This window comes from Chlorocebus sabaeus, chromosome 26, assembly GCF_047675955.1.
Source record: "Chlorocebus sabaeus isolate Y175 chromosome 26, mChlSab1.0.hap1, whole genome shotgun sequence".
NCBI classification, from domain to species: Eukaryota; Metazoa; Chordata; class Mammalia; order Primates; family Cercopithecidae; genus Chlorocebus; species Chlorocebus sabaeus.
Window position 1 is genome coordinate 2992197 of NC_132929.1, and position 20020 is coordinate 3012216.

Genomic DNA, 20020 nt, shown 5'->3' on the forward strand with positions numbered 1-20020 from the left:
TGCAATTTTTATTTGTCACATACCAACATTTTATGAATTTACATTTTATAATTACTGGAAACATGTAACTTCATCACAGAACAATTGTTTTATGTTTACTAACAGACCCAGATATATTTATCTACTCTCTACCATATAAAAATAAGATGTCAAAGTATATAAACTTTTAACTTATGCTTAATGATGAATGCTTAGTATTTTGACTTATCAAGAAATGACCTAAACATTTAATGAGTATCTATTACTTAATTTCACTTTAAGGTTTTAAGTTACCAAAAAGATTTTTTAAACTATGAAGAATTCATTTATAAATATTTATAGCTGTTTGAATGTACCTAATTTACTCATTTTAACAGTTATATTTGAGCTGTTCATGAAAATTTTATGAGATATTGAACTAAACTAGCCATCATCTCAAGTTTTCCCTGTGAACCATTTTTACAATATGCAAATGTTAGTCAGCACCTAAGCAAAAACCCTGAAGTTAAATACACGGGTATTTTGCTGTCGCCAAGACACAACTGTTTTCATTAAACCAGCAATATTAAACCAGTTTTGTTTCCCAAAGATTTACCCAGGTAGTGTGAATCAAAAGTCATTTGAGTTGTTGTTTCTTTCTGATAGAATGTTTGATTTAAGCATTCACTTTTCTTTTTTTTCTTTCTTTCTTTTTTTTTTTTTTTTTTTTGAGACGGAGGCTCACTCTATTGCCCAGGCTGGAGTGCAGTGGCACGATCTTGGCTCACTGCAAGCTCTGCCTCCTGTGTTCATGTCATTCTCCTGCCTCAGCCTCCCAAGTAGCTGGGACTACAGGCGCCTACCACCAAGCCCAGCTAATTTTTGTATTTTTAGTAGAGACAGGGTTTCACCGTGTTAGCCAGGATGGTCTCGATCTCCTGACCTCGTGATCCACCCACCTTGGCCTCCCAAAGTGCTGGGATTACAGGCGTGAGCCACCGTGCCCGGCCAGCACTCACTTTTCTTTAAGCCAGTTAATCAGAGCTCTCACATATTTTGGCAGGGAAATATCACATACATAGAACACATACAGACATATAGACAGACACACAAATAGAAGCAGATCTGACAAGAGTCTTCATTTGCCAGGGTTCTCTCCTTCCTTTGACTGTCAGTCTTCTGCTTCCCTGTTCCACTGTCCTCAACAATTGCTAGCTAGGCAACCCTCAATTTGCACTCTCAAAGGGATGGCTCCCAAACGAAACAAGGAAAACAATGAACGGAACTTAGATCTAGATACTATCATTTGCCAAAACAAAGAAGGGATAAAGGCCCAGTTAAGGCAAGATGGGCAGGAAATGTACATTAAAGAAAGGTAAGGTTTGTCATGTAAAGGTTGAGCCGATGTCTTTCCCAAAGTAAAAGTTTCTAGTGGTTTAAGTACAGAGAAGGAGACACCCTTACAAATGGAGGTTTCCTTTATAGATGTAAATTTCTTTTACAAAGAGTTTCAAAATTAGCTAACTGAATGTCAGAAAATTGTATTTTAAAGACAGGTTTAGTTCCAGAGGTGGACTTTTCAGCTTTGTTTCTTAATTAGATTATTGACTTAGGGCGTAGAGCCTGCTAATGAATGGGCAAAGAATATTAGGTAGAAGCCTCCTGGTGCTTCCCTCAGAGGCCCATTTGTCCTGGTGGTGAACATGGAGGCCGTTTTCAGAGGCTGGGCAGACTGCTCTTAGGGGCTTTCTTGGGAATCTTTGAGACGGCCCTTTTCTAGTGTCCTGGTTGTTTGCACAAGTGGCAACAATGTTTTGGAAACTGTTGTTTAGGGGTCACCTATTAGAAAGTGCTCCAGGGCAGTCCCCAAACCATTCTAGCTTGTTGGTTACCATGGAGCTGAAACACTGGGAATGGTTCTCAAAAGCTCATTCGTGCTGTTTCAGCACTGCCTGGCCCATAAGCAGTCCAGTGAGGCTTCTCAGGTTCTTCTCATTCTCAGAAAATATCAGTGTGCCTCTTTCATTCGTTTTTGGGCCTCCCCAGGTCCCACCAACACGTGTATTAGTTGGCAGCAGTCAGGTATCCAGAGGTCGTATGTCACAATTAAGACCTTGAATTATTTAGAAAACTTTCAAAGGTCTTTCCTAGGTTTAGGAAGTGTTTGAACTATGGCCCTGGCTCTATTTCTGTCTAGGGAGTGTAAGTCCGTTGGGGATTATCTCCTGAATTTTTGGGTAGTTCTTATAAGGAAACTGTTTAACTGCTATTTCAAAGGAAAAAGGCAATTCAGACAGAGTGTTAGCCTATGAATATTCAGGAGTAGATCATGAATATTCAGATAAAGTAGGATAGGGTATGGGGAATCTCTTGCATTTTTAGCTTTTCATTAGCTTTTTGTAGTGAATCTTTATAAAAGGCTATTTTGGAATCCTGTTGTCTCTTCGAGGATCCTGAATGCCAATAAGAATCCCATTCCTTCTGCCCAGTTTGCGGAGCCCAGGACTCAGGTGCACTTCTTCAATAAATAGTTTTGTTCATCTGGAATGTTTTACATAATGGCTGTTGTAATTCTGAATTATCTTTAGGAAGATTTTTCCACTTCTGTAAATATTTGCAGGTTACAGGGCCAAATATACATGAAAAAGGCAGGTCTGCTAGAAGGCAAGTACTCAGAGTGTGAGAAACGAGGGATCCCACTTTTATGTTGGACCTTGGGTCTCTCAGGGCCGGGATGACTTTGCCTCTGAGATCGCCTTGACCAACTTAGCCAATGATTTTCCATTTTCTGTCTGACCCAGATACCTAAGGCTGTCTTACCTACGTGTGTAAGAAAAAAGAACACACAGACCTAAATCTGTGAATTCCAAAAGCTGGAGTTCACGCCCTCCTGCAGTAGTAACCACTTACGACAACTGCTGTCAGTTCCCTTTAAAACTGCAGCCCGGTGGCTCAGGCCTGTAATCCCAGCACTTTTGAGGTCAAGGTGGGCGGATCACAAGGTCAAGAAATCAAGACCATCCTGGCCAACACGGTGAAACCCCATCCTGCTAAAAATACAAACACATTAGCTGGGCGTGGTGGCACGCGCCTGCTGTCCCAGCTACTCGGGAAGCTGAGGCAGGAGAATCTCTTGAACCCAGGAGGCGGAGGTTGCAGCGAGCCGAGATCATGCCACTGCATTCCCGCCTGGTGACAGAGCGAGACTCCATCTAAAAAAACAAACAAACAAAAACAAAACGAACAAAATAAAAAACTGCAGCCCATGAATGCACAGTGGTTCACACCTGTCATCTCTGCACGTTGGAAGGCAAAGGCAGGAGGATTGCTTGAGGCCAGGAGTTTGAGACCAGCCTAAGCAACATGGCAAGACTCCTATCTCTACAGCATTTTTAAATCTTGTTTCTACAAGAACAGAAAATTAGCTGAGTGTGGTGGTGTACATCTGTAGTCATAGCTATTTGGGAGGCTAGGGTGGGAGGATCCCTAGAGCCTAGGAGGTCAACGTTACAGTGAGCTCTGATCACGGCAGTGCACTCCAGCCTGGGTGACAGAGACCCTGTCTTTAACATATATATATATAAACTTCAGCCCTTTATGCTAGCCACGGATGGGGGGCAATGTACACTTCTGTGCAGCCATATTCTTGGGAACTTGACTCAAGTCTTTTATGGAACTAAACACAAGAAGTCCTGAAAAATGGAGCAAAAATTACAGCCCTGCCCTTAAGAGTGACTTGTTTGGGGGTGCAGTTAGGGGTGCCTTTTCCTGTGTTCCTCAGGGAATCTCAGGGAATCAACCTAAGTGTCCATCAACAGATGAATAAAGAAAATGTGGTATACACACCCAATGAAATACTATTCAGCTTTAAAAAGAAGGAAATTCTGTCATTTGCAACAACATGGATGGAGTTAGACAACATTATGTTAAGTAAAATAAGCCAGGCACAGAAAGACAAATATCTCATGTACTCACTTACATGTGGAATCCAAAGCAACCATACTCAGAAGCAGAGAGTAGAACTCTGGTTACAGAGGCTGGGGAATGGGGGAGATAGGAAGATAGATGAGGGTCAAAGGGAGCAAAATCTCAGGTAGACAGGAGGAATAAATATACATTTTTTTGAGTTCTGTTGTACAGTGTGGTGAATATAGTTAGCAATGGAATATTGTACATTTCAAAATTACCTAGAGGGTAAATTTCAAACGTTCTTACCACAAAATCTTCAGGTACTTGGAGTGATAGATATGTTAACTAGCTTAATTTAGTTATTCTATATTGTATTCACAAATCATACCATTACTTTGTACCCCATAAATTTATACAATTATAAGTGATTAGTTGACAACAAAAATCACAAAATAAAATAAAATAAACAATTAGAGAAAACAGCATCTAGAATAATAAAATACCTGGAAGAAATTTCAGCAAGGAGGTGAAAGACTTATATACTGAAAACTATAAAATGTAGCTGAAAAAATTTTAAAAGACTTAAATAAATGAAAAGACATCCTATGTTCGTGGATAGGAAAATTTCATATTGTTAGGATGCCATACTACTTAAAGCAATCTACTGTTACAATGTGATCTCTGTCAAAACCATAATGAATTTTTGCAGAAATAAAAAAGGCAATCCTCAAATTTATGTAGAATTACAAGGTTCCCCACATAGCAAAAACAACCTTGAAAGAGAAGAATAAAGTTGGAAGATTCACATATCTTAACTCCAAAGTTTACTACAAGACTACAGTAGTCAAAATGGTGTGGTCTACCTGAGATGTTGTACCCTTTGACCATCATCTCCCCATCTCCCCCAACTCCCAGCCTCTGTAACCACAGTTCTACCAGTAATACTCTCTGCGTCTCAGTTTGGTTGCTTTAGATTCCACACATAAGTGAGTATATGAAATATTTGTCTCTGTGCCTGGCTTATTTTACTTAGCATAATGTAGTCTAATTCCATCCATGTTGTTGCAAATGACAGAATTTCCTTCTTTTTAAAGCCAAATAGTATTTCATTGTGTATATATACCACATTTTCTTTATTCATTCATCTGTTGATGGACACTTGGGTTGATTCCATTATTGTGAATAATGCTTCAATGAACATGGGAGTGCAGACATCTCTTTGGCAAACTGATTTCAAATCTTTTGCATAAATACCCAGAAGTGAGATTGTTGATTCATATGGTAATTCTATTTTTAGTTTTGGGGGAACCTCCATATAGTTTTCCGTAACGGCTGCACTAATTTACATTTCCATCAACAGCGTATGAGTGTTCCCTTTGTCCACATCCTCACCAACATTTGATATCTTTTATCTTTTTTATAATAGCCATTCTGACAGGTATGATAGCATATCTCATTGTGGTTCTAATTTGCATTTTCCTAATGATTAGTGATGTTGGGTATTTTTTCATAAGTCTTTGGGCCATTTGTATGTCTTCTTCTAAGAATTGTTTATTCAGATCCCTTGCCCATTCTTTACTTTGATTCTTTGTTTTCTTGCTATTGGGTGTTTGAGCTCCTTGCATACTTTGGACATTAATCCATTATTATTCAACAATAGCTTGCAATAATGAATATATGGCTCGCAGATATTTTCTCCCTATTCGCAGGTTGTCTCTGCACACTGTTAATTGTTCTTTTGCTGTGCAGCTTTTAAGTTTGATATTACCAAACTTGTCGATTTTTGTTTTTGTTGCCTGTCCTTTTGGGGTCAAATCAAAAAAAAGTATTACCCAGACAAATGGGAAGTATTTTATATAATATGAGTTATGGTAAACTTGTTGACACTTGTTTTAGGACCTAAAATATTGGTCTATCTTGCTAAATGCTCTATGTGCTTTTGAGAATAATGTGCATTCTGCTGTTTTTAGGTGGAGTATTTTGTAGATGTCAAACAGGTAACACTGGCTGATGGTGTTTTTCAAGTCTTCTGTGTTCTTGCTAATTTTATGCCTTTTTTTTTCTGGGAATTATTGGAAAGGGCTATTGAACCTCTGAACATAATGCAGATATGTGTATTTCTCTTTGCAGGTCTATCAATTTTGCTTCATTTATTTTGAAGCTTTGTTGTTTAGGGGCATTTTGGCCCTTTTTAAAATCTCTGGCAATATTCTCTGCTTTGAAACTTACTTTGTCTGATAGCAATATAGCCATTTTAGCTTTCTTTTGACTAGTTTCTGCATAATCTTACATAACATATTTGCATCTTGTATTTAAAGTGCATTTTTTTTAGCAGCAAGAAATTGAGTGTTTTGCTTATTTTTTTAAAGAGTCTCTGCCTTTTAATTGAAATGTGTAAAGCTTCTGCATTTAATGTGATTAATGCCATTATTAGATTTAAGCCTATCATCTTGCTAGTTGTTTTCCCATCTTCTCTTTGCGACCCTTTTCTTCTTTTTCTCCTCCTTTTTTCTCTCATTAGTAGTACCTCTTCATTAGAGGTTACTTCAAGGTTTGTTGGATACATCTTTAATTCATCCTGATCTATCCTTTCAGTGATACTATTTCAGTTCACATATAGTAAAAGAACTTTGCAATGGAGTCCTTCCATTTCTCTCCTTCCAGACTTTGTACTGTCGTCATCATCATCATATGTAGTAAACAAATGTTATTATTTTTGATTATACATTTTGCTTATATATTGCAGAGATAATAGGAAAAAGTCTTACATACTTACCCATGCTCATGAAAAGAGCACTAAAGTCACCTAGAGCTTAATGGTGAGCTTGCTGTCAAATAACAAAACAAACAAACAAACACAGTTGCCTTTTCCTGTGCACTTTATTCTTTTGTGTAGATCCATATTTCCAACTGATATTTTCCTTTTGCCTGAATGGCTTCCTTTACCATTTTTTTTCTGGTGTGGATTTTTTTCAGCTTTTGTGTATGTGCAAACATCTTTATTTTACACCCTCCTTTTTTAAAATTGAAAAATATCTTTACATGGTACAGAATTCTAGGTTGATCGTATTTTACACTTTGTGGCTTTAAAAATGTTGCTCAAGTGTCGTCTTGCTTGCATTGTTTGTAATGAAATATCTGTTCTTATTCTTACTTGTGTTCCTTTGTACATAACACAGCTGCTTTCAAGTTGTTTTTTTTTTTTTAATTACTGGTTTTAAGCAAATTGATCATGATGTGCTTTGTAATTTTCTTCATAATTTGGGTGTTTGAGATTCTTGGATCTGTAGGTTTATAGTTTTCATTAAGTTTGGAAACTTTTCAGTTATTATTTACTCAAATTTTCCTTCATACCCTTCCCCTTCTTTGGAGATTCTAAGTAATAGAATATTGGCTTCTTGAAATTGTTTTACAACTTACCAATCCTCTCTTTTGATTCTTTTTTCTCTTAGTATTTCAGTTTGGATAGTTTTGGTTACTATTTTTCAAGTTCACTATATTTTTCTTTTGTAGTCTCTAATCAGCTGTTGATCTCATTCAGTTTATTTTTTGTGTCAGATATTGTGGCTTTCATCTCTACAAGTTCAATTTTGGGTCTCTTTTTTACCTTCCATGTCCCTACTGAAGTTTTTGATTATTGGAAAGCCAGCATAATTACTGCTTTAATGTCCTTTTCTACAAATTCTAACATCCATGGCTCTTCTGTGTTAGGTTAAGCTGACATACTTATTCTCTTTATTATGGGCCTGGTTTTCTTGCTTCTTTGCATGCCTGATAATCTTTAATAGGATGCCAGATATTGGATTTATGATTAGTTTTTACAGTGCAGCAGGTGGAGGCAGGCACTGACCCCAGATCTGTGTAACACAGTACACAGTTCCCACTATTTCTCTCTTGTTTGCATCATCTTTAATCTCTCAATAATACTTTATGGTTTTCAGTGTTGAGATCTTATACACTTTTATTGAGATCTTATACACTTTTGTTGAGATCTTATAACTTTGTATTCCTAGCAAAGTGATTTTGTTAGCTTATTACAAATAGTGTGTTTATGAGTTCAATGTGTTTACATGTAGTAAATATAGTATACATGCATGTGTATGTATGTTCATACAGTCTATGGAGACATAGTGGATGATCTTGTATCCAGAAACTTGGCTAAACTCATGTATTAATTATTATTTTTATTTTTTGACAGAGTCTCGCTCTGTTGCCCAGGCTGGAGTGCAATGGTGCTATCTTGGCTCATTGCAACCTCTGCCTCCCAGTTTCAAGCAATTCTCCCACCTCAGCCTCCTGAGTAGCTGGGATTACAGGCACCCACCACCACACCTGGATAATTTCTTTTTTTTTTTTTTTATGTATTTTTAGTAGAGATGGGGTCTCACCAAATTGGCCAGGCTGGTCTTGAACTCCTGACCTCAGATGATCCGCCCACCTCGGCCTCCCAAAGTGCTAGGATTACAGGCGTGAGCCACTGCACCTGGCCACTCATGTATTAATTCTAATAAGTTTCTAAGATTGTTTTAGATCCTCTACACAGTCGTTTTATTTTTGGATTATGATAGCATTATTTCTACCTTTTTAGTCATTATACTTTTATTTTTTTCTTACCTAATTGCAGTGGCAAGGACTCCAGTACAGTCCTAAATAGAAATGGTGATATCAGACATTCTTTCCCTGGTACAACATGTAAAGGGAAAAATTTGAACTTTGTACCACTATATATGATATCTTATTAGAATATTGGTGAATAGCCTTTACAAATGAATGATTCTTTTATTCTTAGTCTGCTAAGAGAAAGTATCATGAATAGATGTTGAATCAAATGCATATTCTGCTTCAGTTGACTTGATCATATGATTGTTCTCTTTTTGTGTTAACGTGTCTAATAACATTGATTTTTCTAATGCTATACCAATCTTGAATTCTTGAACTATATTCATCTTCCTAATGTATTATCTTTTATGTATTTCTGGGATTCGTATGCTACTGTTTCATTAAGGATTTTTGCCTAAGTAAGATAGACTTGTACTTTTGTGTTTTTTAATGTGTTTATTGTGTTTTAGTATCAAGCCCATGCCAGCTTCATAAAATAAATTAAGAAGTATTTGTTCTCACTACTGGAAGAGTTTATATAAGTGAATATTATTTCTTCCTCAAATTTTTGGCAAATTTACTGGGGAAACCATCTGAATCTGAAGTGTTTTTTGCAGAAAGATTCAAATTACCTTTCAATTTGCTGAATGTTAAAGAACTATTGAGAATATGTCAGGTTTTTTCTACTCTTAAATTTTAGAAACTTGTATTTTTCTATTAATCTGTCCTTTTTACTTAAATTTTCAAATGTATTGGCATTCAGTTGTGCACATAACACTTTTAACCTGTTGATGTATGTAGGATTTGTACTGATGTTCCCTTTTTTATTTCTGTTATTATATAATTTTTCCTTTTTTCCTAGATTTGTCTTTTAATTAGTTATTTTTATTTTTTTTTCTGCTACTGTGTTTAGTATACTCTTCTTTGTTACTTTGTTTCATTTGCTGTTTCCTAATTTTTGAGATAGGTACCTAGCTCATTAATTTCTCCTTTTAGTATTCCTTAATATATTCAAGTAGACTTTTAATTTCCCTGAAAGCAAGCAATATCCCACAATCTTTGATACATAGTACAAGTTGAATATGCTTTTTTTTTTTTTTTCTTTGAGGTGGAGTTTTGCTCTTGTTGCCCAGGCTGGAGTGCAGTAGCGCGATCTTGGCTCACTGTAACCTCCACCTCCCATGTTCAAGCGATTCTCTTGCCTCAGCCTCCTGAGTAGCTGGGATTACAGGCTCCCACAACCATGCCCAGCTAATGTTTTATATTTTTAGGAGAGACGAGGTTTCATCATACTGACCAGGCTGGTCTCCAACTCCTGACCTCAGTTGATCCACCCGCCTTGGCCTCCCAAAGTGTAGGGATTACAGGCATGAGCCACCGTGCCCAGGTGTGAGTACTTGAAAAGACTGTGCGTTCTACAGCTGTTGTGTGCAGTGTTTTATACGTGTCCATTAGGTTAGTTCATTAAAAGTGACATTCAAATTTTACGTAACTTCCTGATTTTTTGACTGTTTTATGAAATACTCAATGATACTTGATGATAAATGTGATAAACTCAATGAATCAGAAAAAAGGCAAAAATGGAGAGAAAAAAGAATACATTAGGAATGTTACCAAGTTTGTGAATTTATGTCTCCTTTGTTTCTGTCCATTTTTGTAATCTATAATTTGAGTTTATGCTATTAGGATTATATACATTTAGACATTTTTATTTTTCAAATGAGTTGAACTTTTCAAATGAAATTCATGCTTTTTATAGAGAGACATGCTTTTTGATTCAATATTACCTTGTCTAATATTAATACAGGCACACTAACTTTCTTTTTGTTACTCTTTGCCATGTATATCTCTTTCAGCTTTTCACACTGTTTTCTAGTATCTACATACTTTAGGTCTTTCTTTCTTATCAATATAGTTTTGAGTTTTTAAACTCAGTCTGACACAGTCTTTGGGTTTTCATTAAAATATTTTTCTTGATCCACTTTTAAAGTTACTACTGGTATATTTGAGTGTGAAGCACACATTTCTTATTTTTATTTGTCCTGCCTGATGTATTCTTTTTTCTCTCCATTTTCACCTTCTTTCTGATTCATTGAGTTTATCATGCTTTCTTCGGTTGGTTTGGAAATTATATGCTTCTTTACTGTAATATTGGTGGTTACATGAGCGATTACAACATGCATCTTTGACTATCAGTATTAAATGTTATTTGATTTTTATTCCCTTTCTGAATAATGCAAGGACCCTTTTTAAACAAAAAACATCTTTTTATTCTCTTCCAACTTATATACTCGTGTGTGTTGTAATTATATCAGTTTATGAATTGCCAGAGACACTATTATTTAATACAGTCAACATGCTTTTATATTTACTTTCTTATTTACCATTTTTGTTGCTTTTCATTTCTTCCTGCATCTTAGTCCTTTCATCAGGGCCAATTTCCTTCTCTCTCTCTCTCTTTTATAGCAGAGACAGGGGTCTTGCTCTGTTTCCCAGGCTTATCTCAAACTGCTGGCCTCAAACAATCCTCCTGCCTTGGCCTCCTGAAGTGCTTGGATTATAGGCATGAGCCACTGTGCTTGGCCTCCTTCTCTTCTAACACTACTGTTTAGTATTTTCTTTAGTTTTTGTGTACTAGTAACAAGTTTTATCAATTTCCCTTTTTTATTTATTTATTTATTTTTGAGACAGAGTCTTGCTCTGTTGCCCAGGCTGGAATGCAATTGTGCAATTTCTGCTTACTGCAACCTCCACCTCCTGGGTTCAAGCTGCAACCTCCACCTCCTGGGTTCAAGCGATTCTCCTGCCTCAGCCTCCCGAGTAGCTGGGATTACAGACACGTGACACCACACCCAGCTAATTTTTGTACTTTTAGTAGAGTCGAGGTTTCACCATGTTGACCAGGCTGGTCTTGAACTCCTGACCTCATGATCTGCCCGCCTCGGCCTCCCAAAGTGCTGGGATTACAGGAGTGAGCTACCGCACCTGGCCTCAATTTCCCTTTAGGAGTTTATTTTCTTTGGTTTTCATCATTTTAGTGTCATGTGCCTAGGTATAATCTCTCTTCACTGACCCTATTTAAAGTTCTTGGATCTGTGGTTTGTTGCTTTTTAGTCAGATTTACTACATTCTCAGCTATTATGTATTCAGTGATTGCTCCTGCATCATTCTCTCTCTCTCTTTCTTCTGGGGCCCTGATTACACACACGTTAGACTTCCCTCTATCCTTTATGGTTTCTTCCCTCTCTTCTGCACCTCTCATCCTTTCATCTTCCCATGCTTTATTCAAAACATTTTTCTCATGTTTCTTGTAGTTTGCTAGTTTTCTCTTTGTGTTTGCCAAATCTGCTAATAAGTCATGCAGTCAGCTTTTAATTGAAAATTTCATGCAGGCTCTATTTTTTCCAAATCTCTTAGGTCACATTTTATAATTTCTAGCTGTTTTAAAATTTCAGGTGCATCTTTAGCTTTATGCTCACAGCAAGCATGCTTTTAAACTTCCTGTGGGTCTATTCCTATTCTTGTTTTGTTGGTTCTTCCATGATGCTTTACATCCTGTTATGCCTGGTTATCCCTGAGTCTGTGTCTGACATTGTACTTGGAAATTGACTTTTTACAAAAAATTTGAGGCCTTGTATTTCATATACATATGTTATATATACACACACACACACACACACACGGGCACACACATGCACACGTATATAAAGAAGGCTTTGCTGGTTTTGTTTAGTACCTAGGGGATCTAGCAATTTAGAATTATTATACTCCATATTTTACATTGAGAATTTTCTGGGCCATTCGGTTGACTCTAAGCTGGGTAGCAGCTGCACAAAAGGAGCTCAGCAGTGTTCTGGATGTGTTTGATGCAGTGACATCATGTTGGATTAAGTTCCATGTTGATGCTCTTTCCTGCAGTTCACTTTCTCTGTGATGCAGTTCTTCCTGGTTGTGTTAGAAAGCATAGGAGTTTATCAGGCCCCTCTCTTGGTAGGTTTTATGGTAGACAGAATAGTGGTCCCCCGAAAGATGCCCACATTGTAATCCCCTAAACCTGTGAATATGTTGTGCTACATAGCAAGCAGAAATGAAGGTTGTAGGTGGAATTAAGGCTGTTAATCAGACCTCACTATCAAAGTGATGCAGCGTTAGACACACTCAATCCCCACACACTGATAACTTCAGAAATGGAAGGAAACCAGAAGTCAGAAAATGTGACTCCAGAAGCTGGAACAAGCAAAGAGATGGATTCTCTCCTAGAGCCTCCAAAAGGAACACAGCCCTGCCAACTCCTTGACCGTAGCTCGGTGAGACCTGTTTCCAACTTTCGACTTCCAGGACTGCGAGGTAACAAATGACTGTTGTTTTAAGCAACCACATTTGTGGTCATTTGTCACAGCAGCCATAGGCAACTCATATGGACCCGGAGCACCAACGTGTGTCTACGAGCTCCACTCAGCCTCTTAACTACATCTTGCAGAAGCTGTAGACCCTCCGCAGGGAAAAGAAACCTCAAAGCCCAGCTTCAACTCTGGATTTTTGTCTTTTTATTTCTTGGCTTGCTTATTCTTCACTTTCCTGTTAAATTGTTCATACCTCCAGGCAGCTGTCTTCAATTTTCTGTCCAGCATCTCTGTTTGCCAGTAACTGGAGGTTTGGTCCAAATTGTCCAGTTGGCTGGTGCTGGCTAACTTTTCTTTGGAATCTGATGACTGAGCTAATCTGGTTGTGCTTTAGAATTTCATATTTCTGTTGGCATTTTAGTCTTGGAATCATTCCCCAGATTAGCACAAGAGCTTTCTTCTTAGCTGACTCCTCTTTTTGTATTCTCCATCCCGATTGGCCTCTAAAATAGTCGTATGGTCTTCCTCTACGTGGCTACCAATGGCCCAGTGGTCCATGGAACTCTCCCTTTAGGGTCCCTTTTATTATAAATACAGAGGCTCCAGACCCATTATGCTGTGCAGAGAGAGCACCTTTCCTCCAGCAAGGCTGTCTACTCAGTGATCTCCGAAGCATGACACGTTCACACCCCAAAGGTGTGCCTCTGCTCACACCATCACCCCCACCTGGAGTGATGGAAGAGGCACCAAGTGGCCTGTGGCAGTGGAAACAGACTGGCTTATGTGGACTCGACTGTGCGGATTAGCTCAGCAGAGCGGCTGCAGGCGGGTTTCATGCGGGGGCACCCTGTTGGATTAAGTACACATACGTTCAAGAGGGCAATTTTAATGAACAGCCCTCCTCTAGGTTTGAATTTGGTGTTCTGTGAAACAGCTCTCATTACCGACTGTCTGAGCGCACAGCCAGTTCTTAGTGCTCTTAGGTGCATTTGGTGGAGGAGAAAGCAAGGCTTTGCTGACAGCCTCAGCCCACTGAAACAGCGTGGAGCGCTTGGGGCCCGCAGGGAAAGAAAGCGTTTTGATTTTGAGACTTCAGACTCTAACCCTGCACTGTGAACCTTTGAATTTTGCCACCATCTACCAAGGCTTTTTGACTGTGAAAACAGTCAGGAGGCAAGGGGACAAAAGATGAAAGGCAGGAAAGGCAAGGCGGGGCTGGCGCCTGCATTCTCAACTGGAATTTAGCAAGGGAAAAGCTGCCTTTCTGCTCAGAAACTGCTCAGAAACTGAGGGAGGACCACTTGATCTCTAACACTCGTGCTTGCGGCAGGAAAATCTCCAGTTAGAAAAAGAAGGCAGAACCCAGACACCCCTTGATCAGTGTCTCCGAGGCGTGAGCCTCCCAGAAGCCACCTGTGGACCTGTGTGAAGTTGACTCTGAAAGAGGACTGCGGAGGCCCCGATGCCAGTCCTCATTGTCCCCGTCACCTTGTCACCGTGGAGACGAGGACCACGTCAGGCAGGGACGCAGCACTCACAGAATCTGTCACATGCTCTGTGACGTGCAGTGGAGTGTCCTGCCATGCGCGGCTGGGCCAACCTACTTATCACCTCCACATGTAGGATACCTTAAATACTACAATCACAGCCGCTATTGTAGATTACATTGCTGTCTAAATGGGTTTCATGGTCATTTCTATTCAGTATCTGTCTTGGGACATAAACCCCTAGAGTAACACTGAATCTGTAGAACTTGGAGAAATTATCACTCTGAGTTAAGTTTCCTTGTTATGTTTGGTGTTTCTTGCCACCAGGACGCTTTCACTTGGGTATATAACTGATTGAGTGCCCACTACGTGTCAGGAGACACCGGGGTGGACAAAACAGACTACTTTTCTATTTCAGTTGAGCAAATTGAAACTGTTCTCCTGACAATACAGTCTTGGCTGTGAACGAGTGAATTCACTCATTCATTCAGTATTGGGATCGGGCCGTCTGCCCTCCTTTGAATTTCCACAGCACTGACCGTCAAGTGGTAAATACAAATTAGATGGAAATACAAAATAATAATAGTAATAATAAAGAAAGTACAAAACAAAAGAGTTGGGGGTAATTATTCCATTAATTTGGGTGAAAATGCTTGGCTTAATTTAATTAAGGTATTCTCTACCCATGATCAATAAGTAAGGAGCTAAGGAGCTAGATTAGGGACTATGAAGAAATCATTTTATATTGCTGCCAGGGGAAACGTGCTCGCACTTTAAAAAGAGGAACTATGCATTCCGGAACCACAGAGACGCCTCGCCAGGCCCTCTTGCAGATGGTGCAGCAGCCAGGGGCGCTAGGTCCCCAAGAGCCCAGCACGGAGTTCTGGGGTGATTCGGAAGCCTGTGGCACATGAGATCCGTCTGAAATAAGCATTCATCACCCTCTGACCGTGTGTGTGCCTGGCACTGCGGTCTCAAGGGCACAGAGTACCTTGTGGTCTAGTGAAGGAGGGATGGGAACCAGCTCCAGCCACACCCAGGCTCAGGGAACCTGTAGTCTAGTGAAGGAGGGATGGGAGCCAGCTCCAGCCACACCCGGGAAGCACAGGGTTTGATGTCTGCGTGGGGACCAAGCAAGTTCGGAGCTGTGACACCTGCCTACCCTCCCAGGGGGCTGTCAGGAAGGCTTCTCCAGAAAGGACAACATCCTGAATGCTAAATGATGGGCACTTCGCCTGATGCTGCAGGATGGAAAGACAAAAGAAGCCATGCAGAAAGGTTTGGGCTTCCTCAGGGTTCCCTGTGTGCAGGAATGGGTGCCGGGAGGGGTGGCAGCCGAGGAGTTCAGCACTGCGACCCTGGGCAGAACTTTGCTGTTGCATGGGATGAGGATTGCCTCCTGTAGGGCAGCAGCTGTCTCCAAGGCTTCGCTAAGGTGGGATACTTCTGTGATCAGACGGGGATCATTCAGTCCAGGGACAAATAGGCCCATAGGAGGCGGCGAGACCAAAGCCAGGTAGGCAGTGAGAGGTATCGTGTTTGTCCACTGAGAGCCTTCGAGGACCATGTCCTGGAGTGATGTCAAGGCTGGAGGTGAACCAGGGGGACCTCAACCTCCTTGTGACCTAGGAGTATTATGATACTCCTTGTGATAGGAGTATCATGAGAGGGAACGCAAAGGGCGTTTTCAGAACGGGGTCCAGATGCAGAGGACGGGAATATGCGTGTTCTCCATGTCTTCTCGCTGGTGCAGCCGGTGGCCCTGCCTGGCTGGCAGGTGCCGCCTCTGTGCTCTGTGCATTATCTCACCAGGCTTCTCTCTGCCCACATCATCCAGAGACCCAGACAGGCCTCACTCAGAGGTTTCCACCTGGAGCATTAGGCAGGGTCCCTGCTGGCAGCCAACCTGCAGATGACCCAAGTGTGCACCTGTGCTGTGTGCCCACCCCATTGCTGAAGCAATATAAGCCTCTTTACTTTAGTTTTTTTATGATAGGAAAAAAATAACAGTATCCTCTTTAATGGACTATAAATGCCCTTTCCAACATCACTGCTTCTGTTTCAAGATGGAGGACATCTGTGTTTGCTTTTGTTGAGTTACTTAGTAGCAATTCACTTAATGCAAATGTGAAATACAAGGTTGGTAATAAGGTCTCCGCTGTGAATCAAACCATTCATTCAAGCAGCAATCTGGGCACTGCTGAATTAGACACACGCCTCCCCCATGTGGTTGAAGAGGGGACGCAGCTGTTCTACCTGGAGGAGGTCCCAGGCATCAGGAGGAAGCAGAAGCATGCCGCAGGGCTCTGGGCATCCCTGGAGCGCCTCTGCTGTGGTCTCTAGCAGAAACGCAAGTTCAGGGGCAGGGCTGGAGGGCTCTCTGTTGCACCACTGTCCCGCTTCTTTCTTTCCACCTAGTAAGGTCAAATCACTTTGCCCAAAGAAGCTTCAGAAATATTTATAAGACAGCGACAGAAATGATGAGCACTTTCTTTCTTGCCAGTGAGATATTTATTTAAACATGTTGTTGCTCTGCAGTGGGCGAACCCTTTGCATTGTCAGCTTCCTTTTGTCTGAGATGCTGGGGTGCTGCGGCAGAGCTGTAGAGGGCAGTGCTTCAGCTTGAGGCTGGCATGTGTGGCAGCACTCTTGCAGGTGATGCTGTTTCCACAATAGTGAGTCTGTCGTCCCAAGCACAGGGATTAATTGGAACCACCTCTGCATCCTACGGAACTGTGGACTTATAGGGCAACAGAGACCCCAGAGATCCGAGTCCAAATGCCCTCTCTTCACTTGCCAAAAGTCTCATGTTTATTAATCAGAAGAACTAGCACTAAGTCCCCAGACTCCTGACTTTTTACTCTGTTTTTGAGTGGGCTCTGGTAAGCCCACATCCACGGGCATTGCTGAAGATGGAAAGAGGGTATCTACGATCAGATTAAGGTATGTTGAACTGAAGCATGTTTTCAAAACATTAAAACTTAAATTTTGGAAACTTAGAACTTTAAAAAGCAATTAAGGCCAGGCGTGGTGGCTCACACCTGTGATCCCAGCACTTTGGGAGGCCAAGGCGGGTGGATCACCTGAGGTCAGGAGTTCGAGACCAGCCTGGCCAACATGGCAAAACCCTGTCTCTACTAAAAATACAAAAACTAGCCAGGCGTGATGGTGGGTGCCTGTAATCCCAGCTACTCAGGAGGTTGAGGCAGGAGAATCACTTGAACCCAGAAGGCGGAGATTGCAGTGAGCCAAGATCATGCCACTGCACTCCAGCCTGGACAACAGGAGTGAAGCTCTGTCTCAAAAATAAAAAATAAAAAGCAATTTAAATTTTGGGGGATATTTCTGTAGAATCTGTTACACATTTTCTGGCTTATTTCCACAATCTTTTTCTGTTAATGCCAGATTGTCTCTGTGGGTATTGATGGTTGAGCTGATAGCTCAGAGGCCAAGAAAGCTCCAGTGCATCACTCCAAGACCACTGTGACCTTGGGCATGATACTTAAAGATTCTAAGTTGAAGGTGGTGCGAAAACCGACTTTCTGGCAGGGTTGTGTGATCATTGAAGGGCACTTAGCACAACGCCTGGCATTTGGCACGCCTCCCAAAACTCGTAATGATGTTGGTGGTGACGACGATGAGAACGGCAGTGCCCTTAGGAATTACTGGTGATGGAGACTTTATGTACTTGTACTGAAAAGTCCCAGGTTTCTGGTCTATGTTCAACTTGATGATTATTTCATTTCTTCTCAGTCAATTATCAGAGTTTGTTTACATCCACTTAAAAAGTTTTAAATTGTGTCTCCCATTCAAGTACTGACTCTGCTTAGCTTCCAAGATCAGTTAAGGTTGGATGCATTCAGGGTGGCATGGCCATAAATGAAATTGTTTATCACGGCAAAATATGCATAACATAGAATTTACCATTGTAATCATCTGTGAGCGTACAGTTCGGTGGCATTAAGCTCATTCGCATTGTTGTGCAGCCGTCACCACCATCCATCTCTACAATTGCTTCCTCCTCCCTAGCTCGATATCTACGTTTTAAGAAGAATGGAGTTAGTGTGCTCAGAGCAGAAGGGTGGATCGGGGGCCTCCAGCTCTGTCCATGCTCCAGGGGGCAGGTTGACAAGTCTGACTGATGGATAACTCAGGCATGACTTCAAAGCTGATTTGGAGTGAGGCAGGGGTAGACATGAGTGCATGGAGGGATAAATCAATATATTTCCTAAGTGAGGAGTGTGTTGCTGTATTGGCTGTTGTTAGAAATAAACACCGTAAACAGGATTTTCCTCATTCAGAAGGTGTGCTGTGGACATGAAATGCTTTTTAAATGAGAAACTCAAAGTTGGTCCCTGTGTTCGTTTACCGGGGCTGCTGTAATGAAACACCGCAGACTGGGCTGCTTGAGCAGCGGAAGTTTATTTTCTCGCAGGTCTGGAAGCTGGACGTTCGAGAGTAAGGGGTCAGCAGGGTGGTTTCTTTTGAGGCCTCTCTTTTTGGCTTCTCCCTGTGTCCTTGCATGATCTCCCCTACGTGTGTCTCTGTGTCCTGATTTTCTCTTTGTATAAGGCCGCCAGTCATGTGGGATTAGGGTTCACCCTGATGACCTCGTTCTAATTTAGTTACCTCTTTAAAGACTTCATCTCTAAATAAGGACACGTTCTGAGCTACGTGGGGTTAGAACTTCAACATATGAGTTCTAGTGGTGGATGAGGGGCTCCAGGTCAGCCCATGCCAGTCTCTAGAGATCCCTCCAGTTCTAAAACTCCTCCAAATCCTCCCCAGTTCCAGAAGGAAGCAGAGGAAGCCAGGCGTCCTGTGCCTGGGGCCGCCCCTGCGCACACTCCCCAGGGCACAGGATTGTTGGTAGAACATTACAGACAGAACTCTGAAGTCCCAGAGACAGAATGTCCTGCTGTTTCTGAGCCATGTCCATGACATTTTTCTTAGAGAGAAAGAATAATAAACAGAGACAGAATATTTTTAAGTCCTACCCTCCTTGTCTGCCAAGAATAATCCTGGTGTTCTCTGGAACTCACTGCCTTCATGGCCATCCTGTACTTTGTATCTGTAAATGTCTGCCCTGGAAAAAGCCATCCACTGGTTTCAAGATAATCCGCAGGCTTTAAATAAACACAAGACTCCTTGAAACAGAGCCTCGCTCTGGAAATAGAGCGAGAGGCCGTTTCAGTCCAAGGAAAAGAGAGACTGATGGCAAATTAAACTCCAAGAAGTGCCTTTTAAAATAGCATTTCAGTTTCAGTTATTGAATCGAGCTACGATTATCTAACACACGCCCCTTTTAATGTACACTTTACACTGGGAAACAGTAGGAAGTGAGTTTTGAGTAATTACCTTTATGGCTGTATTCTGTGCAGGGAAATGTGTGGTTGTGCAGGGAAATGTGTGGTTGTGGCAGAGCCATAGTCACCTGGCGTGGTGTCAGGCGTGTTTATGCCATTTCTTGATTTCTAACCACCTTTACTTTTTGTGTGTGTGAACAAAGATAGTTCAGTTTTTTACCTTGTTATGACACTTGATAGATTAATTAGAATGACAGGCCTGACCAGAGAGCTAATAAAAAAGAAATCCACTAATTGTACTCATTTATACTGAAAGCTTATTCCCTCCATTTCTCTCCCTTCTTCCTCCTTCCCCCGACTCCTAAGTCTTTTGTATGACCCAGGCTGTGTTCTATCTATCAATGGAAAAATTCAAAAG

At 40.9% G+C, this 20020-nt stretch overlaps 1 protein-coding gene across 2 annotated transcripts in view; it reads left to right on the forward strand.

The window, feature by feature from the left end:
• The window catches only part of ATP10A (ATPase phospholipid transporting 10A (putative)), a 184258-nt gene that overhangs the window by 108512 nt on the left and 55726 nt on the right, over positions 1 to 20020 (forward strand). The window lies entirely within an intron of this gene.